This window comes from Agelaius tricolor, unplaced genomic scaffold, assembly GCF_023055355.1.
Source record: "Agelaius tricolor isolate 1412-34295 unplaced genomic scaffold, bAgeTri1.0.p SCAF_11, whole genome shotgun sequence".
NCBI lineage: Eukaryota > Metazoa > Chordata > Aves > Passeriformes > Icteridae > Agelaius > Agelaius tricolor.
Window position 1 is genome coordinate 2,555,857 of NW_027269271.1, and position 26,089 is coordinate 2,581,945.

The 26,089-nt window shown below is 47.3% G+C and overlaps 1 long non-coding RNA gene across 3 annotated transcripts in view; it reads right to left on the reverse strand.

Moving 5' to 3' along the window:
• The window catches only part of LOC139594129 (uncharacterized), a 40,780-nt gene extending 37,554 nt beyond the window's left edge, over positions 1-3,226 (reverse strand). For 2 of the 3 annotated variants that reach the window (XR_011680512.1, XR_011680513.1), the window contains exons 1-3: positions 2,988-3,226; positions 2,585-2,765; positions 2,029-2,138 (exon numbers count right to left, since the gene is read on the reverse strand). This is a non-coding gene — a long non-coding RNA (uncharacterized lncRNA). Of the gene's footprint in view, positions 1-2,028; positions 2,142-2,584; positions 2,766-2,987 lie in introns of all 3 variants that reach the window. The other variant, XR_011680514.1, reaches the window with a different exon arrangement.
• Between the last annotated feature and the right edge of the window lie 22,863 nt (positions 3,227-26,089).

A 26,089-nucleotide genomic window follows, 5' to 3' on the forward strand; every position in this document is an offset into this window, starting at 1 on the left:
TTCCAACACATCATTTATGTGGGAAAAAACAATAGGAAAAAGCAAGGAGGAGCTCCCTGCAGCCAGGCACAACTTACACCCAGCCCAGAGCCTCTGAACCCCTGTCCTGACAAACACCTCTGAGGTCTCACAGAAAAATCACAGCTAAAAGCCACTGGGAGGGCTGAGGACAAGGTCAGGAAGGAAACTCAAGGGCAGGGAGAGGAGGCAGCCAGTGAGCACAGACAGACTGAAGAGATGGACATCAAACCTGGTGTATGGCAGCAGCTGAGAGGAAGAAAAGCAGGACTGGAGGCTGTGTGTCCAATCACTGCTTTCACTAGATTAAAAGAAATGTAAATTCCCTGTGTAGCAGTCTGCCTTGGAGATATCAAGAATAACAGGAGGCAATTAGGAGTAACAGAGTCAGAGCAATGGCAGCAACAGGCAAATGTCTTTGGGAAAAGAGCAGGTTTGGGTGAGAGGCACAAACCCCCCTCTTTGAAAGATGCATGGGGAGGGGTGTCTGCTCCAGCTCCCAGTTTCCTTCCCTGCCAGTTTAATGCTTCCTATCAAGCAGTGGCTGGACCAATTTAATCTGGGTTAATAGAATCACTGGCAAGCTCAAGGGAGACATTGCTGGGAAGCAGCACAGGCAATGTGACCTGTGGGCCTTCCAAAGCCATGGACACACGTGGCTCCAGAGCCAGATGTGTGCTTTGCAGCTGGATCCTTAACAAACCTGGGAAATACCTTCCAGTGAGCCAGTGGAAGTGGACACAGCCCGTGATGGAGCAACACCACATGGACAGCCCATGGGGACAGCCCTACTTCCACCCCAGCCAGGAAGTTTAAATGGAGCAGAAACCCAAGACTTAGGCAAGAATAGCCAAAGCAAAAGAAAGGAAATGCCAGGAAATATGGGAGACCTGGGAAAAAAAAGTGCTGGGGATGAAAACCCTCAGGAAGCTGCAAAGAGGGGGTGAAGGAAATCTGAGAAATAAGAGATACAGAGAAGGAGATGGAGTTATGTGGAGGCAACTGGGTTATAGGCAGTCTTACATCAGTTTATGAAAATATCCCATTAATCTTCATAGCGCAATCTTAATTGCAAAATCTTTCATCAGCCTTGTTATTTGTGCACCTGTCACTGGAGACACTCGGAGTTGTTTTGTCGTCATTTCTCACACTAATTAGAGGGGCTTGGGGTGGTTTGAGGGGTGGGGTGGGCAGGGGGGGGAAGGCTGTTGTTTTTTAATTGTCCTCAAGCATGGCTCAGCTTTATGGTAACACTGCCAATTAAGGTCCTGCCCTGTGCAGGGCTTGTAGGGCTGCTAGGCACGTTACACAGGACTAGAGGGGTTGTTTTAATTAAATACCCCCAGACTAGTAGGGAAATATTTAGAGCAATTTAACAATCTGCTGCAGAGTTGTTAAACCTCCAATATATCTGCTTAATGTTCATTTGGGTATTTAGTAATCTCCCTACCTTATCTAATCCTGTTTAAATTTAAAGCATCTAAGCATCTAAGCTGGTGAAGTAGCAAGCGCTTATTAACAGCCTCTGGTTATTAAAACATATTTGAGATGTCATCACCAGTGAGCAGTCCCAGCAGCAGGCAGGGGACTTGGAGCCTGCAGATGTATTTCTTTCTTAACTGGGGCTGCCCAGGGACAAGACCCAGTGGTTTCCTCACAAGCTCTGCTGTCACCACACCAGTACCTTTAGTTCCCAGCCTGCTTCCCCTGCCTGTGCAAGAGAAGGTGCTGGCCTTCCAGGGTAATTAGAGCTACTGGTTGTTTATTTTTAAGGCTATTTTCCAGGTCTGCAGCTACTCAGGCTGGGGTATTTTTAAAGAAATGGATGTTTTGTTTTCTCCGTTGAATTACAATTATCTTTTCTTCTGCTCAGTGGTGTCCACAGAAAATCCTTTGCTTGAGCATAGTCTACAATACCAGAAAAACTATTTTGCCAAGTTTTAGCCCAGCTGTGCTCACATAATCTGCATGTTTCTGGTCTGGCTGCCCTGTGTTTAGTAGTCTCCTTACCTCAACTGGATGTACCTGTCCTTTCCCATCTCTGCTCTCTTCCCTCCAATTCCTGCACTCTTCTTCATAGTGGTGCCACCCAAAACTCTGATTAGGGCAGGTCTCAAATGCTGCTACCACAGACAAGAAGAGGTTGTTATAGAACACACAGCTCTCAACTTAGACAACTTACACAAAGGAGAGTCAAGCCAACAATTTAAGTTCCTGTGCAAAATGCCCTCCAGGCAAAACAAACAATTTTCAGGACATGAACAGTAAGTCACTCTTCAGTCCCATGAAAATGAACAGCCCAGACTATTTCACAAGCACTAACCCACCCAATTTTAAAGCACCTTTAACTGCTGAGGCTGGAAGTAACAGCTGTGTAAAGAGAGGGGGAAACTCCACCAGACAATTTGAAACAAGAAAACACATCTGGGAGAAATCTCCCTGCCCAACAAGACAGGCAGTTCTGAGGAGCTGAGGCCATGATGCCTTGAAGGTTTAATGTCAGCATCCTCATGTGAGAGAGGCTCCCCATACATCTCGTTCAAGCAAGAGTATCTCAGCTTCTTACCTTAAAGGCTGATTTTCATCATAAGGCTGGTGCTCTGCTTTTGGCCACTGTGTTTTGAGACAGAAATGGACCATTTGGAGAGAGTAAGCCCAGAGCTGACACATCTGTCACATGCATTGCAGAGGAGCACAGCCATCCCAGTTGGTCCTCACTGATCTGAGAGCAGCTTTCAAACAGCTTCCTGAAAATGTGAAGAAAAATGTTTCCTCAGCCATAGCCACCATAGAACATAAACAAAAATTGAGGCAAGGAAGAAAAGTAAACAAAAAAACCCCAACACATTTTATAGGCTTGTTACAATTACTCTTGTTAGAAGTCCTGGGAAGAGGTTGAGCAACCTGTATCCCCAAGGGTCTTTACAGACAGATTAGTGCAGCAATGACAGAGGCAGAGATGATCTTACCTTGAGGCAGGGAGAGACATTCACACAACCTTGGCAAGGTCCTTCTGACGCTTGTGAAGCACCAGCGACACCGAGCTCTGCCCCACTGCAAGGGTCTGGTTGTGGCAGCACTCAGGGGAGTCTGGACACCAGCATCAAGCTGAAACAGAGACAGAGACTCCACAGAGTCCAGCAGAAGCAGCGTGCTGGCCTGCCAGGCCTGTTGGTCTCACATGAACAAAGCAAACCCCTCTCATACCTCCAACCCAGAACCCTCAAACCCCAGCCCTCCCTCAAAGCCCCCACACCAGACTGGGATGACAGATGACCAGAGGGGACCAAACAGAGCAGATAATTTTATTTGTTTTTCCCTTTGTTCCTCGTCTCTCAGATGCTGGTGTCATTTAGGATTTTTTGTGGAGGAGACACATCAGCACAGTGACGGATCCTGTCTGGTCCCATCAGCAGCACGGCGGCGCGTGCCCAGGGTAACGCGAGAGGACTGCCGTTCCTGCAGGGAAGGATGCTCAGCAGGAGGTGTCAGCCCGGGAAACACAACCACGGCTTCTCTCCCATCAGTTTGGGAACTTTCAGGATGGGGGGGAAGGCTGAGTCTGAAGAGGTGTGCCAAGGACTTGCACTGAAGGCCTCGGAGCAGACTTCACACCCAGGCATCGTCATCATCTCATGCCTGTCAAGGGAAAAGGAATAAGTGTACTTCAAGTGGCTGTTTCCTACAGGATGTGCCCTGTGGGGTAAGGACTGGAACTTCTGAGCCCTCCTCCCACTAGCTGACACTTCCCACTGCACTCCCTCATCACCTCTGTGTGCAGAGCTGCAGTCACAAATCATGGGGCTACTTAGATGCTTGGAAAAAAAAATAAAATAAAAGGATGCACGTGTTTACAATGCTATTTCCTTAATTCTCAATAAAGGATCCTATTTGCTTCCTCCTCCATAAGTCACCTCTGGCTGAGCAGTGTGGGAGCAGGATGGAAGGGATGGTGTGAGTTAACACTCCAGTGCCCTCTAGCCAGCACAGCTTTGGCTGTAGCAGGAGCTCTCCACATCCTTTGTTCCATCAGAGGACTTCAGATTCTCCATGGCCACGTGGAGAAAAGCCTGGTGCAGTCTGGCCGTGCTGCTCTGCCTGCCAGGCACACAGGGATCTGAGATGCAGAAAGGCTGAGCTATTCACCAGCTGAGGAGCACCAGCTCTCCAGACACCCAGCCAGCAAATAATCACCAAACCATCATTGGGTGTTCTCCACCCTGAAGATCTCAGCTAGAGCTCCAGGATTTTATATTTTATACAGCAGATGAGGGAAACTGCCTGCAAAAAAAATCATCCCTGCAAAAAAAGCATCCATCAGAACCCAGGACATTGCTCTGGCTGTCCTGGAGGGCTTGAGCCCCTGGCTGGGGGCTCAGAGACCTTGGCACAGAGTCAAAAACACCTGTGCCTTTGATTTTAGCCCATGGAGAAAATTACCAACTTTATGTGAAGATTTACAAGCCATGAGAGATTGAGTAGAATGATAGTTAGTTTGTCACAGGGTGAAAAAGTAATATTTTGGGGTTTTTAGAATGGGAGTTCAGATGCCAAGATGGAGGGATTTGGGCACATCTTCTGGGTGATGGTGGCACTTTTGGATTGGTTTAGAGCAGAAACACTCTAACATAGGTGGTAGGTTCTGGAAAATTATTGTAAATAAAGTACACGTTGTTTTTAGTATAAAAAGATAACACCACCCCAAGGGCGGTCATTGTGCCTGACCTGCTGGACAGACCTCAGCAGATCAGAAAGACAATGTTAGAGATAACAGAGAATAAACCTTGAAAACCACAGCCAAAGAATCCTGACTCCTTCAATCTCAGGGCTGGGAAAAAGAGACTTTCTAACACCTCGGAGTCATCTTGACCACAGAGACTCGGACATCTTAGTGGGAAAGTGTCAGAGCTCAGTTCATCCCTCCGGGTGTCCAGAGTTGCTGAGGACCCCGTCGGGGGGCTCAGAGACCCTGGCATGCTGCCCAGAACACCTGGGGATTTGATTGTGACCCTTGGAGCAAGTTACCAACTTTGTATGAGGACATGAAACTCACAGAGGTTTGAATGGTGTAATAACAAAACGATTACAGGGTGAAAATGTAGATTTTAGGATTTTTGGTATGGGGGTTATGGGGACAAGATGGAGGAATCTGGGTGTGTCTAGCCTTTCTCCTTCTTCTTCTTCTTGGGATTTGTTTAGAGTAGAAGTGCACTATTGGGATTTTGTTGGCACTTTGGGATTGGTCTAGAGTAGAAGTGCACTGTCTAACATAGGTGATAGGTATTGGGAATTAAGTGTAAATATGTTATATGTAGTTTGTAGAGTAAAAGGACAACACCACCTTGGGGGCGATCAGAGTGCCTGTGGCTGCCCTGCTGAGCTGCCCCAGGCTGGGCAGAAAGAAAATTTTATAGATAAGAATTAATAAACAACCTCAAGACCGAACAGTGAAGAGTCCAGACTCGTTCTTCAGTTGCATGGGCCGAAGCAGAGACAACCTGCACATCTCGGGGCAGCAATTATCAACAGCAACCCGAGAGGAAAGGAAGCTGATCCTGGGCTCTTTCCCTGTGCAACAGAGCAGGAAGCACCAATACTGAGCACACTTGTAGCACAATGCCATGTTCAGGCTCATCTGTGCAGCTGAGATGTAGCCAGGCCTTGTCTTTTGCCAGCAGGAGATGCCACGGCACGGCTCTTCAGCATGTGGGAAGTGCTTGGAGGAGCTGCTGGTGAGCAGCAGGCTCAGAGGGATGAACCAGCAGAGGCATGCACAGAGCAAGTGATAATTTCTGTGCTGTGCAATTACAGCTGGGAAGGAGTAAACCTCTGGTGCACAAACCTGCCAACAGTTTACTGCCGACGAGGAAACAAAACCGACAGTTGACACTGGAACAGCTACTGATACCCTGTAATCATCTTAAAAATAGACTCTTTGCAAACCTGCTTGTTAGTAGTGAGAACATATGCTCTTTTTAAGAGTGGAGGGGGGGGAGAAACCTTTCAGCATCTCCAAAGCTGCATTTGCATTAGGCAGAGCACGTGTTTGGTGAAGCTGAGGTTGGAAGCTTCCCAGAACCTGGTCCAGTACTGCTGGGTGACCAAGGCACATTGGGATCCTGCATTGCTACAGCACATTTTGCAGCATGAAGAACTCTTAGCCCTCTGAGCCCAGCAGCCAGTGCTTGCACAGCTACTGCAGGCAGCCAGTTTATTCCATCTTACTGCACATATCTGCTCCCCAGGCTCCTGGTGCACAACTTTTACTCAGGGTGAGTCCTCCCTACAGCTGCTTTTAACCACAGCCCCTGACCAGGGTGAACATCATCTCTGTGCCAAGGCCTCTGGAGTCTTGTTCCAGCCTGGAGCATTGTCCATCCCACAGAGCTGGATGGCAGCACAACCCTGGCCCACAGAAAGTACCATGAGGGAGGTCTTCCCAGGAAAGATAGCACTGCTCAGGACTAATCCAGGGGCCATCAAAATAGAGACTGGAGCCAGGATTTGATCTATTCTAGGTTGTTTTTTTTCCTTGATTGATTTTGTTGAATCTCTTAGAGCATGCACCCAGGAAGGCAGGCCTGGTTTGCTTCCTAACACTTTCAGCACAAAATTCACTCAGCCACAAGTTTCTGTCCCCTCTGTGCTCAGCACAGCAGCACTACAGGAGAGAGAGGGACACGTTCCCTCAATAAGTGGATTTCATTTTGGTATGAGCCATTTAGAGATTATATCCACTTCAATTTGGGCAGGGATCCAAGGTTAACCTCCCTGCTCTTGTTAACAGAGCTTTGCTCTCAAAAAGCCCATCAGCTCAGTTTTACATCTTACTTGGGAAAGTCAGTGCAATGTTACACTGGGCACTGAGTGATGCCTCAGGTTTGAGCTTTTATATTTTTCAGGTTCTGTGCTGCTTTAGTGTGTGGATCTGGGCTTCATATCAGGGGATGGTGAGCTCTGTGCACAGAGCAGGGAGACAAAACAATTCCTGCTCCAGCTGGGCACCAAGGACAAATGATCCAAATCTCAGCCCCAAGAGCACAAACAACATGGGCTGAAGAGAGAAAAACAAGCAGGATGGGACTGCATGGGCTGGAGCTGTAATTGGACAATGAACTCCAATATGCAAATGGAGCAGAACTTATAAAAGTGAGAGACCTCATGACCTGTTGTCCATTTTGTGACCATTTTGGTTCATCTTGGGTGCAGCCCTGGCTGGGCTCTTGTGCTGCCCAAGGTGGATCTAATTAATACCTCCTAATAAATCCCTGCTTTATTCTTTAGCTCTGTCCAGCCTCTCTTCTAGCTCAGCCTGCACAAGGCATCATGAGAGGCGAGGAAAGGCAGATCTTGGGGAGCTCTGTGACTGCTGGAGCTGAGAGCAGCTTCCCAGGATTCCTGGGCACGCATCCCTGGTCTCCTCTGTCTGCCATCCATAACTACAGACATTGCAGGCTGTTATTGTACAGCCCTGAGGTCACCTTAGAAACTTTCCTGTGTCTCCACATGGCCAGGAAGGAAAATCTTTGCCAAACAGGTCCAACACACAGCATGAAGGTGGCACCCACCATCCAGGATCACAGCAGCACACACAGACACTTGATCCTTTAAAATTCACATTTATTCCAACCACAGTTTCCCAGTTCCTGGAAATCACATCCATTTCTAGGGGGATTCTGCTCCCTCAGGGTCAGGTCAGGTCAGCCAATGTACACTTTCCTGCCTTACAATCCCCTTGGGAATACTGCAGGATGTGCCTGCACACAACAGGAGCAGCTGCAGAGTCCATCCTGAAGATGACCCTATCACAAAAACTATTTCAGACTCAGCAGGCACAAGAGTCCACCTGCAAGTTATGGAAAGCTGCTCTTCAATAGTCTGGCTTCTCCAGACATCTTGCAACACCAAAAAGCAGAATAGGAGCATGCTCTGGGTAACAAGAAGCGGTCTTGCCTGCCAGAACTGCCACCCTGGAGGGGACCTGGCAGCCACCTTGCCCTGGGGAGACTCTTTGTTGGAACCCTGCATGCTGAGAATTTTAGACTTTCTGTGTTAAAAGGCACAGACCCTCAAGAGAACACCACATTTTGACCTGAGGCTGTGGAGAAGGCTTCCAAAATTGAATGATGGAACTGAGATTATAGATGTGTAGTTTGACTAGAAGTGTGCAATATCACAGGGTGGGAAACTTAGAGTTGAAGGTTTTAGAATATAGTAATATATATAAATCAAGATGGAGGTTTTAGGGCCATGGCTGGTCCTGCTTCTCACCTTTTTCTTTATGGGTTTGGGTGGTATTGGATAAAATATCTTCTTCTCCATTGGTATTGGGTGGTATTTGGGTGTAATTGGATAAAAAAGTCTGCATTGCGGGGCACAGGTGGTTGGTTATTGGGTCAAAAGTAAAAATAATTTAGTTGTCATTTCTTAATTAGATAGTTTTTCTTAGAAAACCTTGTAGGGGTAGATACAGAGCCATTTTACAGCTTGTTAGTTAAATACTGCAGAACTCATGGCCTGAAAGGCTGTGATACAGATATCCCCAGCTCCTGAGCAGGAAGGCAGCCCCTTCACCCAGGGCAAGGCTCCTAACAGCTCCCACCAGTCAATACCTCCAGCATGAATTATTAATCCCTGTGGCATCCAGCCTGGGAAGCTGACACATCCACACCAGCAGCAGGGAGAAAGCTTTTAGCAACATTCCCTTGTCAGCAAGCCCAGGGTGAGCTCTTCCTGGCGGCCCTGTGCCGAGCTGCTGGGAGCAGCAGGAGGGACCCATGGAGCTGCTCCTGTTCCATCTCCAGCATGGAGCTGCTGGGAGGAGCAGGAGGGACCCATGAGCTGCTCCTGCTCCATCTCCAGCATGGAGCTGCTCCTGTTCCATCTCCAGCATGGAGCTTCTGGGAGGAGCAGGAGGGACCCATGAGCTGCTCCTGTTCCATCCCCAGCATGGAGCTGCTGGGAGGAGCAGGAGGGACCCATGAGCTGCTCCTGCTCCATCTCGAGCATGGAGCTGTTCCTGTTCCATCTCCAGCATGGAGCTGCTGGGAGGAGCAGGAGGGACCCGTGGAGATGCTCCTGTTCCATCCCCAGCATGGAGCTGCTCCTGTTCCATCCCCAGCATGGAGCTGCTCCTGTTCCATCCCCAGCACGGAACTGCTGGGAGGAGCAGCAGGAGGGACCCCTGGAGCTGCTCCTGTTCCATCCCCAGCATGGAGCTGCTCCTGTTCCATCCCCAGCATGGAGCTGCTGGGAGCAGCAGGAGGGACCCGTGGAGATGCTCCTGTTCCATCCCCAGCATGGAGCTGCTCCTGTTCCATCCCCAGCATGGAGCTGCTCCTGTTCCATCTCCAGCATGGAGCTGCTGGGAGGAGCAGCAGGAGGGACCCATGAGCTGCTCCTGTTCCATCTCCAGCATGGAGCTGCTCCTGTTCCATCTCCAGCATGGAGCTGCTCCTGTTTCATCCCCAGCACGGAGCTGCTGGGAGGAGCAGCAGGAGGGACCTGTGGAGCTGCTCCTGTTTCATCCCCAGCATGGAGCTCCCAGCTCCAGCCCTGTGAGCTCAGCACATCCACCTGTCACGCGAGCCACTCGCTTGGAAAATTATTCTGCTGGAGCATCACCGAGGACACCTTGCCAGTGAAATATCAGACAACATCAGGCGGTGTTTACCTGCTCCAGTGCAGATACTACACATTTATTATTTACACTTTGCAGCGTGTTTTTTGGAGTTGTGTCAATAAGACTGAGGGTTATCAAGTGATCTGTTTGCAGTCACTCAAAAGCTGCTGTGATTCCCAGGGAATTTCAGGACAGGGATTGCCTTTTTGCATTGGCCTAATCCACAGCACAAGATGTCACCATGATATTTTCTGAAAAATCCCTTTGCCAGGATTTTTTCTCCTGGGAAGCTGAGAAGCCTCAGAAAAGAATGAAAACAATAATTATCTGATTGCTTGGAATGTGGTCTGGAGATGGTTTACCAACAGGTGCACCTTTGATTGGTTCCATGTGAATTGTTTTTATTAATGACCAATCACAGCCAGCTGTGTCAGACTCTGAGGAGTCAGTCACGAGCTTTCATTATCGTTCTTGTTTAGCCTTTTGATGCATCCTTTCTCTTTCTTTAGTATAATTTTAGTATAGTGACTCTGGCTGGGGGCTATTTGCAAACCATGAACGAGATGGGACTGCTGTGGAACATGCCTTGAGCTGTTTGATTTTCCAGTATCACTCTCATTCCATGGTTATGACAATGGGAAGATGCCAGCAGCTCACATCCCAGGCAGCAGACACAGAACTTAATGTTACAACTTACTTGAAAAGGTTTTTGCCCAATCACACAAAGCAAAAGCACATTGACAGTAGTTCTATCCAACCACTATAAGCACACACACCTTTGGCTAAAACAATGCTTGCTTATTTTGAATACAATATCTGCTTGTAAGCCTTAAAACAACGCACAGAGCTCCATTATTAAGCTTTAACCTTCCTAATATCTCGCTAGATAAACTTTCTGTAGCTTAGAGAGCTATTCTAGACAAGTGTTAATACACACACCATTGTTCTATTTGCCCTTGCTTATTTATAGTTTAAATACTTTTTCTGCTGACCAATCTCATGGCAGCTGCTTAGTTCTACTCACAGTTCTGCTGTCTCTGAGGTCTGCATCTTGCAGCTTTCCCAAAACCCTCTGATTTTGTGGATTCCCACAGTATAGCATTCTTTTAATAGAATATAAGATCATAAAATAATAAATCAGCCTTCTGAGAACATGGAGTCAAATTCTCATCTCTCACCTCATCCCGGGGACCCTCACAACACCACAACAAGAGGTTGAGGGTCTGGGAGATGTTGGGATTTGTGGGACCTCAAACTGAATTTGTGTCCCTTGCTTTGCCTGCTTCCTGCATAAGGGTTCTTCAATGGGAACCAGTCCCAGGGGAAAAAAAGGCTCCTGAAATGATGTAACAACAAAGTGTAGATGAAGAGATAGTTGGGTTGATGCAGCTCATCCAGCCTGGAAAAACTTGGGAGATACCAGCTGGGGACTCCCTAGACACAGGGAACACAGGTCTGGAGAGTGCGTCATGGCTGTCCCACCTGCAGATGTCACCTCCTGTCCTAGCCAGTATTTTCTCCCATCTTTTCTGCTGTCTTTTGTCAGAGGTGGGGAAAACAATGAGAATTTCCAGCTCAGACATTGCATAAGGTCATTATCCCCCACACTAAGAGTTTCTTAACAATAAATTTAGACGTATCTTCCATGGAACTTAAACATATTTTAAATATCTTCTTTTGAACTGCTTCTTGAAATGAAATTTTACACTAAAGCTAGATGGACAACCAAGCCATTCTCACATTTATGATTACCAGAAGTGCCTTCATAGTTCTGTCTGAGAGACCAAAGCATCCAGCCAAACATCCACACAAAGCCACCAGCTACTTTAGCAGCCATGATCTGCTGCAAATCCTATTTCCACAATGGGAAATATTTAAGATTTGGTTTCTGAAAAGCCCCTTTTTCATCACTTCTTGAGCTGGGCTAGTTCTGGTATTCAGCCCAGCAGAGATCTGAATTCTTGGCCTAGGAATGCGTGCCAAGGCAGTTGTTTTCATCTTATTCAGTCAACAAGAACATGGAAATCAATTTTTCCCAATCTCAGTTATGGCTAGAAATCCATTCCTTTTAGGCCAGCTACAGGATTAATCTATTGAATGGTTTGCAGGCGTTTTGCTGACATACAAACATTTGAAGAATACATTATGCTTTCCCCCTCCTGCTATAGCATTAATGCTTTTTTTTTCTTTTTTTTTCTTTTTTTTTTCCTGTAAACATCTTTGTTCGGGAATCCATGAGACAGGATGTGGAAATGCATGTCTGCCTTGCACACAAGCCTGGTGTCTGCAAAGTTTCTGCACTGAAATCCTCAGAGCTTGGTGGCTTCAGGAAAAGAGCAAAGAGGCCTCGTGCTGCACGAGGTGTGCCAGCAGCACCAAGCAGGAGCTGAGCTGCCTCTCCACAGCCAGTGCTGAACAAAGGAGCAGCAAGTTTAAATGAAATGAATTACAGAAATTCCAGTTGCAGTGGAAGTCTTGACCTAAAGAGCCAGTCTAACATTTAGTCTCCTCTGCTGGCTGCGCAGCATCAGGATGGGAGCGTAAAAAGGCATCTCACAGCTACCACTGCAGCAGTCTTGTGCAATTCTGTCACCCCAAAAAGGGGGTACCTGGCCACAGTTTGTTCTCTTCTCACAGGAAAAGGAGAATCTCATCTCTTTTGTTCCTTATTTTGGGCTCTGTGATGGTGTTCACAGGGGTCTGAGGATGAGGGAAGAGACGAGGATCTGACTCCATGTTTCAGAAGGCTTGATTTATTATTTTATGATAGATATTACATTAAAACTATACTAAAAGAATAAAAGAAAAGGTTTCATCAGAAGGCTGGCTAAGCTAAGAATAGAATCAGAAAGAATGATAACAAAGGTTTGTGGCTCAGGCCCTGTGTCCGAGCCAGCTGGGCTGTGATTGGCCATTAATTAGAAACAACCACATGAGACCAATCCCAGATGCACCTGTTGCATTCCACAGCAGCAGATAACCATTGGTTACATTTTGTACCTGAGGCCTCTCAGCTTCTCAGGAGGAAAAATCCTAAGGAAAGGATTTTTCATGAAAAGATGTCTGCGACAGGGCTCCAGAAAGTTTCTTGCCCTGTTCTCAGCAGGATTGCGAGACACTCTGCAAACTTCTGGAAGAGCTTGGCACACTTACTGACATAGCTTTTAATTTTTATTTTCATTTTTCCCTGTTTTACAGAAGCAAATTTCCTTATTTCATCAGCATAAGCAGGTCTTCCTTTCACCACTAGACCTTTTTCCAATTCCCAAAGACTTCTTCCCCACCCAAATCTGAGGATACATCACCCTCCATTCCAGTATCTGCACTTACTCACAAGGATCTAAATTTCCTCTTGTCCAATATCACAGCTTTTCCCCACCCAGACTCCAAATATCGGGATTGTTTGTAAAACTTTCCACAGGTGATGTATTTCAGGCCAAAGGCTAAGATTTGCTTTAAAATGTTCTTCACAAAATTTGATCTGGGCAGCAATATCGAAATGGTTTTGGAAGAAGAGAGAAGGATAAAGCAATTATATCCCACACAGCAGGACAGCAGAAAGTGAATGCATCCATCTCACCACAGCTGTCCTTTCTTCCTGCAGCAATCTGAACCCAACAGAGTGTGCAGGTCTATTTCCCACTGCTGGGGAGTGCAGAACAGGTATTTCTGAGTCAGAAAATACTCCCTGTACTATAATGTGTTTGTCTGACCAGAAGGGACATATCTAGCTATGAGGATATGATAGCCCTGCTTGCTTACCCACAAAAAAACCCCCAGTGCTCCAGGGCCACAGGGAGGGAGCAGAGCTTCTCCACAGCTGTCCCCACACCTGGGCACCCCAGTGATGCAGGCAGCAGTGAAGACCTCAGCATGTTTACAGGACAGCTCTCAAAATGCCCCAGATGCAACCTAGGAATGAGAGCAGAACAACAGCACCGACCACACAGCAGCCATTCCTGTGAGCTCCAAAATTTTGGAGCCTATCCACACTGTAAAATACTCAAAAATCCAAAATATTCTGTGGACACTGACCTTAATGCCTAAATAGCACTACATTCAGATGGAGCTTCACTAAGATCTACTCTAAGAGCTCCCAAGCTGCCCATGAAATAGATATTTGTACCTATCACAAAATCATGGTGCCTTCCTTCCCCCAGCTGATCTTTCCCCTCTGTTTCTGTACCATTCACTTGCTGGGCTGAGGCTAAAACAATATATTATGAACATACATATAATATATATATAATTATATAATATATAAAGATATATATATAATATATATTATATATATTATATATATTATATATTATATATTATATATATCTTATATATTGTATATTATATATTATATATATTTTTCTATATGTATGTATATATATAATATATTATATATATTATATATATTTATATATATATATTTATATTTATATTTATATTTATATTTATATTTATATTTATATTTATATTTATATTTATATTTATTGAAGCTAGGTGCAAGTTTCCAAGTTTATCTCAACAGCTCCCAGCACTTGCAGCAGCACATTTACTCTGGAGCCCTCTGCATTGTCTCCAGCTGCCACCAGCAAGACTTGGTCAACAGGTGAGTCCCTCCAAACAGCACAAAATAGGTCAGTTCTGACTATTTCTTGCAAGATTTTGCTGCCTGTACAGGATATGGTCACCAGTCATGAGCAGGAAGGCACCTGCACCATTCTGGGAAGCAATTCCTGCTGGAGGGAGAGCATTGTGCACTGCCTGGAGGGGAGCAGAGGGTGCTCAAGGACTCCTTTGTGCCGCCCCACAGCACCACTGGAGAGCTTCCATCAGGTTCTCTCATCTTGCCAGGGCATCCAAGACAGATCCATAGTAACTGAATAATCAATTAATCCTCCTGTAGAGCTCCATTTACATAATGAAAACGCAGCCTCCCAATATACCACTATTTTTCAGTTGTCTAGACCAATATATCTGTCCTGTACTTGGAGGGGGGAGACCTAACACAGCTTCTATTAGGGGTGGCAGAGTTCCAGCTGCCATATCACGTGGTGGCAATAAAACTTCTATTGATTTCATGTAAGCATTTAACCCTAGCAGAGCACACATTCCTTCAGCAGCCCATAGTGGGCTCAGGGTCCAGCAAGGCACACTGAATTACAGTTGCACCTCACACAGAGCCTGGGGAATCTCTCCTCTTCCTCTCCAGCTCCCCAGGAAAGCATAGAGAGGCAGAGGGCAGACAGGCTTCATTGCACATGCTGAAATATGGCAACAGGTTTGGATTTCTCAGCTCAGTACCTGCAGCTTATCTCAGGCCACAGATTACAGAAATTCCAGTTTCAGTGGAAGCCTCGACCTAAAGAGCTGCCAGTCTAACAATCAGTCTCTTCTGCTGGCTCCACAGCATCAGGATGTGAGTGTAAAAAGCCATCTCAGGTCTCACCCTTCAGCTCTCAATGAGACACAGATCAGCTGTAATTCCAGATCCAGCTTGTTTAGCAAACAAGGACCTGAGGTTGAGGTCTGTCCCCTAAAATCTGCTCCCAGACTGAAGACTGGGACCAGTGGTGCTGAATAATCCCCTTTCTCCACTTCACACAGCACTGGCAAAGCACAAGGCAGTAGCCAGCAGAGGCTCTAGAGCTGAATTAAAGCCCTTCCTCTTCCCTTAGCTTTCACCAGCAAACAGGATATGAAGAGCAAACAGCCAGTGCCTCACAGCAGGGCCCCCTTGCTGGTCCTGGCTGCAGAGGGGCCATCAGCACAGGAGGCTGAGGTCCAGCTGCAGCCCCTGGTCCTGCCACAGCCTTCTGCAGGTCAACGGGCAAAGCATTTTGCACTGAACTCCAAACCCACACAGTCAGTGCAAGGATCTCTGTGAACCTCAGAGCAGATGGAAAAGGAACAGAGCACCTGGGCAGCATTGCCAACAGCACTGCTGGGCCACTGGAGATGAAGAGACACAGCTGGAAGCACCTTGGTGCTTCCATGGAACAAACTGAGCATGCCTCTGCTCCAGTCCAGGTGAGCTCTAGGCCTGTTTGTTCTCTTTGTCCTTTGAGGAGCCCTGTCCCCCCTGACTTTCACCATCCCTCCTGCTCTTCAATATGTGAATTCCAAGTTTTGCTGTGAAAGGTCCCTCTCTGAGCTCCTAAAGGGGATCAAAGTGCAGACTTTGATTTCCAGGGCTAGCTCTCTGTATCCTCAGCACAGAGGAGATCACTAGGAACCATATCACAGCACTGAGAGAAGAGCAGGAATTCCCTGCTTCTGGGGCATCCCAAAGCTTCAACCATGAAGAGAGCCCTGGACTGCCACAATCTTGTTCTACTCTCACAGGAGTACCAAGTTCTCCATTTGTCAGGGGCACAGCACTGCCCAAGGATGACAGAAAGCAAGTCATTCAGCCTTGGCAGCCCTGTGTGTGCCAGGCACAACTTTTGGCACATTCTCCAAAGCCTGGGATGCCAAAATCTTCCTAGACAGCAGCGATGCCTCTCTGTGCTTCTGTCAAACCTTTCCCTGCTTTGCTCCTCATGCCCTCCTGTGGCATTCACATTCTCTGAAAAAATTCCTTCACCCAGGGTTTTTCTCCTGGGAAGCTGAAAGGCAGCGAGAGAGGCCTCAGAGAAAAGGAAAACAATTCTTATCTCATTTGCTTCTCCTGTGTTCTGCTCATGTGGAATGTGTTTGGAGATTGTTTACCCACAGGTGATTGTTTCATTGGATTCTGCTGGGAGTTGTTTTCACTCTTTGGCCAATCAGGGCAAAGCTGTGTCAGGACTCTGGAAAGAGTCAAGAGTTTTCGTTATTATCTTTTTAGCATTCTGTGAGTATCTTTTCTATAATATTTAGTATAGTATAGTATAGTATTCTTTAATATAATATAGTATCATAAAGCAATAAATTAGCCTTCTGAAAACATGGAGTCAGGTGCATCATTCTCTCCCCTCGTCGGGGTAGCCTGCAATTACAACAACCTACGTCCCTGGGGACCTTGACAAGCACAAATGCAGCTCCTCTCAGAGTGGCTGCCTGGCACAACAACTTTTCACAGGTCTGGAGCTCTGGAGAAGAGCCTACATTTGGTGTGACACCACACTCAGAGTCATCCCCGCTCCCAAAGGACTGCCTGAGCCAGGCTCATGTTCCCAGCACCAGGAGCATGTTCCCCACTTCCTAAACATCAGAGCCCATGGTTTCAGGGGTGTTTGGGACTGTGCAGAGGCTGCCTCTGCATGTGTGTGTGTCAGAGGACAGGCACACAGCCCGCTGGAAGCTCCAAGGAGAGCCCATCTGCCTCCCATCGCTCTGAGATTCTCCCTCCCTGTCACCGTGGCTACTGCGCGCTGTGCCCGGCTCCTCAGCGTGCTCCAGAGCCACCTCCTGGCCGAACGGATGACAGTCCTGGAGAACGGCAAGAATGGAAAAGAAATGAAAAAATCCCCTAATGAATCCCCCCCCTCCAAATGCCAGCCGCCATGCCCTCCGTATCACATCCCAGCATCGCTCCAAACCCTGCTCCCCTTCCTAACCACGGCCCCAAATCCAGGACAGGGCTGGGACTGTACTCTTGGGGACACTTTGACCTGCTTCCCTTGCCATCCTGGCTCCAGAGCTGGCATGCCTGGTGCTCCTGTGCTCACCCCAGATGTCCCAGACATGGGTGTGTATTTTCAGGGTCCCCCATCAAAGGGAGGAATGAGGAATCTGACTCCATGTTCTTAGAAGGCTAATTTGTTATATAATGATCTATAATATATTAAAGAATGTTATACTAAAACTATACTAAACTATACTAAAGAATACAGAAAGGATACAGACAGAAAGCTAGAAAGGGACTAATGAAAACTCGTGACTCTCTGCTCCAGAGTCTGACACAGCCTGGCTGTGATTTACCATTAAGTCAAAACAATTCACATGAAACCAGTCAAACATGCACCTGTTGGTAAACGATGTCCAAACCACACTCCAAAGCAGCAAAACACAGGAGAAGCCAATCAGATAATTATTGTTTTCATTTTTTCCTGAGGCTTCTCAGCTTCCCAGGAGAAGAAATCCTGGCAAAGGGATTTTTCCAGAAAATATGACAGTGAAGTAAAACCCTGAGACAGAAGCTGAACACCTGCACTCAGGCACAGAAATGCTGGCACTCTCCTTACCCCATCCCTCCCCTCTTTGTGTCCCACTTGCTCTTGGCTCATGGGCAGCAGAAACCCACCCTGCTTTCCCCAGCCGAAAATATTATTCTGTTTCAGCCACTTCTCTCTACACCAGGGTTCTTCCTTCTCTGCAGAAGGTCTGTGCCATTCCTTTTCCAAGCTCGAGTCACGCTGGGACAGCCAGGAAGGACACACAGGACTACAAACCTGGTCCTTGGCCCAGCAGTACAGAAAAAGGAACTTTTCTCTCAGTCCACAGCCAGGCCAGACCCTGCTGTTTGGTTAGGTTTGTTTTCCAGCGAAGCTGTACAAAACATCCAGGCATCTGAACTGCCTTGGGGAGAGCAAGATTCAGTTCACATGGCCAAGAGCCCTTCCCCAGTGCTGCCAAAGGCAGGTAAGAGTGTTCCCCCCAGGGCCCTCCTCTCTGCTGACAGAAAATGCCCTTCACAGTGGATGCAGATTTGCACAACCAAGGGGGCATTACCCAGCTCTGTAGACAGAGGCCAATTACAGCACAGATTCCAACTCTGAGCTAAGGCTGTGCACTCAAAAACAGCTGATAAAACATCAGATCAAACTTTATAAGAAGGTTTTCCCTCTGTAAAGGTGCTAACATCACGTAAAAGAAGGGTTACAGCAATTTATAGTGATCTCTAACCTGGGTTTCTTTCCTCTCAACCTTCTTTCTTGCTGCCATTTCCAGCTCATCCTGCACAATACAGAATACCCCAATCATGAGAACCAAACTGAGGTGGCAACCACAGGTCTGGTGAGAAGAAACCATCACAGCTACAACCCCACAGCAGAGAAACCCACCTTCACACAGGTATAAAAATGCACCAGGCAAGCAGGAATGCCACTGGAATCCTTAGGATGTAAAATCCCTTCCTGTGTTGCAGCATGCTGACCTGACAAGACACCACCAGAATTTTAAACGGCGCATCCGAGCGCTCTCCGCTTGAACCTCAAAAGCAGCGAGGAGCAGGCAGGAGAGGTAATTACCCACGGCCTCCTCCCAGAGCTGACAGAAAGCAGGAGATCCTGGCCTCATTAGGGGCTCTCCTGGAGGCTGCAGCTGCTCCTCTGCACGGCCAGACCTGAGTCACGGCATGTGGGAGGAGAGAACAACGCTCCCACGGTGGCCACGGGGCCCATCAGCCACTGCACAACCACTGCCATGCTGGTGTTTGAAGCCAGACATGAAACTGGCTGGTTCATCACTGTGGTTCATCATTTGTGATTTGGGAAGAGGCTTTTTTCTGAGTCAACGTGTGCTTCAGAGCAGACAGAAGCTGTTGTTTTTTTCCTCAAGCTGGAAATGAAACTTGGGATCATTTTAGTGAGAAGGTAATGTAAAAGGGGATCTTTATTTGAAGGCAGTTATGGAAAGATGTCCATAAAAGCCCACCCCCTCCAGGGGTGAATACAGTTTTACAGGTTTTATAAAATTAGCAGAATTGATAAAAAGCACCAGTTAGGAGGACAATTCCTCCCCCCCAGGCCAAGCCCCTTCTCTGGAACCCCCCTTTCAGCACTAATCCATGAAAATGTATCTCAAAGAGTTGTTCTCAGCCTTGCTTCCCAGGAAGAACCAAGATAGCACAGGGGCCTTGCACCCCCAGGGCTTGGAGCTCTGGAATTTGTTTTGTCTTTCTGCTCAAGGAAAGGCCATGGAAAAGTACGGGGAAAATGGGTCACTAATACAATAGGCTACAGAGCTACAAGTGTATAGAATACAGAAGAATACAGAGAACATATAAAGAAAAAAAGGCAAAACCCAAATGGTATCAAAGTGATGGAGCAAACTCTCACTCCTTCCCTCTTTCTCATTGATGGCAGCAAGACAAAAACTAGGATTCCACTGTACCAATTTCTGCAGCAGTGGGAAAGACATTTTGCTCCAAGAGAGGTGCCACTCCTGAAAATCCAGAGTCTCCTGGCAGCTTCTCCATGCTCCCCAAACATTGCCTACACAGAGCAGGGTCTCCCTGTGGACCAGAGATCCCCATCCCATGGCCAGGGCAGCCTTCCTGACAAGGAAAGGGATTTGCAACAGCACAGACACAGCATAAGACAGCTTATGGGGTCTCCTCCATGTGCTTCTCTAATGGCCTCCCCTGGCAGTGACCCTTGCTGACCTGACAATCTCAGGGGACAGGAGAGTAATTCCAGCTCCATTGACCCAAGCTGCTGCTGCCCATCTTCCCAGCCATGAGTGCACAGGGAGGCAGGGGAACCCCCATGAGGGATTGCTGTCCAAAGGAGGCTGAGCCCCCGAGCCTGTCTGATGGAGAAGCTGCTGGCTGGACATGAACTACAGACCCAGACTGCAAAAGGTCACCTCTTGCAGCCTCCTCAGCCTCTTCCCAGCAAAGGCCTGGCCCAGGGAAGCAAATGTCCAGAATAGCAAATGTGGGGTGAAAACACATCAATGATCAAGTGTGGCATGGGTTGGGAAAAGCCCTGTGCCCATCTTCTCCAGGAGAGGGGACATGAAGCATGTGAAGCCCCTTGAACACTAAAACAGAGGTACAGAGTGGGATTTTCGGGGTCCCCCGTTCATGGGGAGGAAAGATGTTCTCAGAAGGCTATTATATTATATTATACTATATTATATTATATTACTATACTAAAGAATAGAGAAAGGATACAGACAGAAGATTTAACAAGATACTAATGAAAACTCGTGACTCCTTCCAGAGTCCTGACACAGCCTGACCGTGATTGGTCATTAAGTAAAAACAATTCACATGTTGGATAAACAATCTCCAACCAAATTCCAAAGCAGCAAAACACAGGAGAAGCAAATGAGATAATATTGTTTGCATTTTTCTCTCAGGCTTCTCAGCTTCCCCGGAGAGAAATCCTGGGCAAAGAGGATTTTTCAGAAAATACGATGGTGACAGTACAGCAGTGATGGAGAGCCTGCACTGCCTGATTTCCCTCTGTGCTACCTGCCCTCCTGGCTGGTGGCCCAGGCTGAGCCACGACAGAGTGGCCAGTGTGGGACACAGCACACCTCTCTCAGTGAAGTGATGCTGCATAGCTGGGACAGCTCTAGTGCATCCCATGAAGGCAGGGATTGCTATCTTTGCTTCTAAAATGTCCATTATTAACCAGCAGCTTCATTTGGGAAAATAGAGACCGGACAAAACCAAAACCTGCAGCATCAGTTGTTGTCTCCCTAGCACAGCAAGCAAACCTGGGCTCAGAGTGCTGGCACTGCCTTGGATCCTGGCAGTCCAGGGCAGAGGAGAGATGTGTCAGGCTGTTCCCTCCCCACTCCCAAGGAAAAGGACAGGAGGAAAATGTGTATGAATCAAAAGGGTAATGTTGGCACATTACAGGCAGCAACTTTAATGACACCTAATCATAATGCTACAGAATTTTGGAAGGGATATAAACCCTTGGGCTTCCAATGACCTTTGAAAGACAAAGAAGAATGGGAATAAATCCCCCCTGCAGCTGCCTGCTCTTCAGTTTCCTCCACCTTCCACTAAACCACACAGGGCTGGAGCCATCACAAACACCAGCCTGAATCAAATGGATCTTGGTGCAGCTCCCGCCATCCCTTCACACCTAAACAATAAATGCAGCAAACCATTTCCTTCCTGACAGGCCTTTACTCAGTTGAGAGCCATTTTCTGCCACCTCTCCTCTTCCCAATTCTTTACCTCAGCTTTGGTTTTCAATCCAAGCCAGGTTCTTTGGGCAGCTTGGGCTCTGAGCTCCAGCTACGGCGCCATGCGCGGTAACAGATTTCCCACTGAGCCCAAGGGAATGGGATCACACTCCAAAAGCCTCCAAGAAAGCCTCATATTTCTCTCCACCACATATCCCACGAGGATTTGTTAACACAGGCAGCTCCTGTGCCATCCTGCTCGAGGCTGTGCTCGAGGAGCCTTAAAACGGAGCATAAACTCCTGCCTCCTCCTAAAGGGATCGCTGGGAAATTTCACACAGGGTTAGTTTTAATGCTTTAAATATTCTGTGAGCTTTGTGTTCAATTTCTCATCATAAAGTTTTAATGGGAACTCCTGGAAATTGCCAGCTCTTCTGATGCATCTTCAGACAGGAAACTGTCTGTCTCTGCAAAACTTGGTGAGGTGCATCCTGGTTATATTTATCTGTCTCCAGTTTTTAGTTTTAAAAAAGAAAGCACATCAGATATGCAAGGCTTAGCAACATTTTTAACAAGGATGTGTCAACATTCATCCCACACTTGCAAGCCTGGTAGCCTAAACCCTTGGTGGAGGATTATATATATTTGATAAAGGTGATTTGATAGTTGTCTCCAGCAATGGGAGACAGGGAGCTGAGGACATCCAGGCTCAGCTCTGAGCTGCCACAAGTTCAAACCCACTCCCCCACAGGTCACTCAGCTCCCTCTCTCTGCCATAAAACTCTTGGAAACACCAGGGAACAAAAAACTTGGTGGAAAAAGCTCACTGCTGTGCTCCCTAACAAGCTCCCAAAAGTGAATCCATCTCCTCTCCCCTGAGACCAAGGCACTGCCAGCATAAGCAGAGCCATGGGAGGAGGATCTCTAAGAGGCAATGGGCAGCTTTTCTTAGCACAGTCTCACTGTTCAGGGCTGGATCTGTGCACAAAATTTAGTCCTAAACAGTCAGAGCCTTCAGATAAAAGCAGAGGAAAGGAATTTTAAGAATTGGGAAAAAAAAATTTAAAAAAATAAGGAAGTGGGAAATGGAGGCAGAGGGAATAACAAGAAACTTAATTTGGTCAGGGAGGAAAGGTAGCAGTAGTTTTCCAACCAATAGGCAGAGGTAATAACAAGAAACTTAATTTGGTCAGGGAGGAAAGGTAGCAGTGGTTTTCCAACCAATCAGTTCACCATGAGTGTCAAGTGTGCAGATAATGCAAAAAAAAAAAAAAAAAAAAAAGAAGTTATTTACAAGATAGGATGAACTTTGTAAAACAGAAACAGAAGTGATGATTTCTGCTCTGAGAGGGGATTTCTGAGCCCTTGCACATTGAGACCACTGAGCTGGAGAGATCAGAGAGCCACAGAGTCAGCCTGGCCTGGCTTGGAAGGGACCTCAGAGATAATCTAATTATCTCGATGGACAGGGACACCTTCCACTAGAGCAGGCTGCTCAGAGCTCCATCCAGCATGGCCCTAAACACTTCCAGGGATGAGGCAATCACATTTCTCTGGGCAACAACAGCTCTGCAAGGCTCTTCCCTGTGTCAGGACCCAGGACATCCCTCTGTCTGTCCTGAGCAGCCCAGACCCTGCCAGGGGGCTCAGAGACCCTGGCACAGAGCCCAAAATGCCCCTGTGGGTTTGATTATGACCCATGGAGCAAATGACCAACCTTGTATGAAGATCAGCAAGCCACAACAGTTTAGGCAGAATGATAGTGAAGTTATCACGGGGTGGAAAAGTAGATTTTAGAGTTTCTGGTATGGGGGTTCAGGAGGCCCAAGATGGAGGGAACTGGGTGTGTCCAGCCTTTCTCCTTCTTCTTCTTGGCCTCCATCTTCTGCTGTGATGTTGGCACTTTGGGATTGGTTTAGAGTAGAAGCTCACTGTCTAACATAGGTGGTAGGTATTGGGAAGTAATTGTAAATATTGCACATGTAGTTTTTAGTATAAAGACATAACACTGCCCTGGGGGCAGGCAGAGTGCCTGGAACTGCCCTGCTGAGCTGACCCCGGCTGGACAGGAGAAAATTTTTTATAGATAAGGAACAATAAACAACCTTGAGACTGAGAAATTAAGAGCCCTGACTCCTTCTTCAAGCTCCGGGCTGGGAAAAGAGACTTTCTAACTTTTCCTGGGGTCACTCTGCCCTGCTAGAGATCCCAACACCCTGGACAGGAGCATCACAGGGGCACAGCTGGACTACAGCATCTCTCCTCACCTTGTCCCCACCAGCACAGCAGCTGGGGAGGGGCATTTTCTGACCCTAGTGTCAATTCTCCTCCCCCAAATTTGGCAGTCTCCAGCTGCCTGGGCAGCAGATTGGGGTGCACTTCACCCTGCATCCCTGGACCACCTCCAGCCCCGGCAGCAGGGGCTGCATTTCCCCTTCTGCATCCCTCTCTTCTCCACAAACACTTTATGCAAATCCAGTCTCTCCCTGCTGGCTCCCGCTGTGCTGCAGAGGGCTGGGGAGGGGAGGAGAGGGGAAGGGGTGGGGAGGAGGGGGAAGAGGATGGAGCCTTGCTCGCTATCAGCTGCTCAGAAAAGCAGAGCAGAGACAAGATTGATGATGCTCTCTGGATATAAGATCTCCTCCTTGTGAAAGGCTGCTTATGAGGCCTGATAGACTTGTCATCTCTTAATAAACATCGCTGATATGTCGGTGAGGAGAAAGCGGAGGCGAGGGGAGGACACACAGAAAGGCTGCTGACAATTTACTCACAACGCTGCTGCTCCCCTCTTGCCTCGGCCTCCACCTGCAATTCCCATGGCTTCTTCCCAGGGGGAACATTCCCAGTCCTAGTGCCTTCCATCCCAGCAGAGCCCAGGAGCAGGCTGGAGCAGCATCTGGGCATTGCCAGGGAATAAAACAACCCCTCTCCCCGTGAGCCTTGGGCACACACCTAGAGCACAAAGCCATAAGGGTTTTCAAACAACTTCCACAGGAGTTGTGGGAGCAGATCCCAGTGGGACAGAGTGCAAGGGAGGCATTTCATCAGCACCTTTCACAGTTCAAAGCTGTTTCATTGCTGTTGTGCTCCTTCTCCAAACTGCTCTCCTAATGTAAGTGGCTCTGCTCTTGCCCACACGGCTGTAAATCAGAGGGACTTGCTCAGGAAACAAATCCCTTGCTTTTATTTAACCTCTGTAAAGCAGCAAGGAAAATTTTAGTGCCTCAGGAGGGCATTTGTCCTACCCTGTTCCAGTCACAGGTAGAAAGTGTGGTGTCATCACCAGGAGCCTGTTTGGATACAAAAATCCCGCACAAGGCACGAGGGTTTTGTGTGACTACAGCCACATTTCCCCTGCATATCTGGCTCTGTTTGTATTTAATCAAGCTGTGCATGGTTAAAAATCCTCCAGAGCATTAGCAGGTGCTTAGTGGTGCTGTGTAAGTGCAGAGCTAAGGAATAACGTGCTGTAAGCACAGCTAACATAAGTGTTCATGGCTCCCTGTGGGGCTGAGGATGGCTGCAAAGCAGCTTATCCACCCCGGGCTTGCAGATGCCCAGACAGGTTCCTACAGCCAGGCAGGGAATGCCTTTGGTCCCTCCGAGGTTTTTGCTCCTCCCTGTCCTCCCCAAAGCCTGCCCCAGCACATTAATGCTTCACAATGTGCTTCATGCCACCCTGTTCCTGTGTAAAACAGCACCATGCAGTAATTTTTTTCCTGTTTTACACAAATTCAGTCATCACTTTATCAGCAGGGAATAGTTTGGGTTGGAAGGGACCTGCAAAGGCCACCCGGTCCAACCTCCCTGCAGTGAAAAGGTTCAGCCTGAGCTTGAACTCCTTCAGGGATGGGGCATCCACCACCTCTCTGGACAGCCTGTGCCAGGGTTTTATCACCTGTGGCATTCACATTCTCTGAAAAAATCCCTTTGCCCAGGACTTTTCTCCTGGGAAGCTGAGAAGCCTCAGAGAAAAGGAAAACAATTCTTACCTCATTTGCTTCTCCTGTGTTGTGCTGCTTTGGAATGTGTTTGGGGATTGTTTACCCACAGGGGATGGTTTCATTGGATTCTGCTGGGAGTTGTTTTCACTCTTTGGCCAATCAGGGCCAAGCTGTGTCAGGACTCTGGAGAGAGTCAGGAGTTTTCATTATTATCTTTTTAGCATTTTAGTAAGTATCCCTTCTGTATTCTTTAGTACAGTATAGTATAGTATAATGTAGTGTAATGTAATGTAATATAATATAGTAATAAATTAGCCTTCTGAGAACATGGAGTCAGATTCATCATTCCTGCCTTTGTCAGGACATTTCCCAGCAAATACAATCATCACCCTCATTGTAAAAAAAAATTCTTCTAAAACAACTTCATGAACAACTTCTGAGACAAACTCATTGAGCTACAAGGACTTGCCATATCTGCAGCACCAATACTAATACTGTTAGCAAAGTAAGTCCTTTCAGGACTTGGATTAATTTCTGTTCAGAACTCAGTCTATTTTTCACCATGGCACCTGTGTTTGCAGAAACCCCAAACTGGTTGCATCTCTTTCCTCAAAAAACTTAATATAGGGGCAGATTTTCAAGGGTTGGATCCATCATCTGTAAACTAAATGAGCACAGGAGTGAGTACCTGCCAGAGGAAACAAATATATTTCTCCCT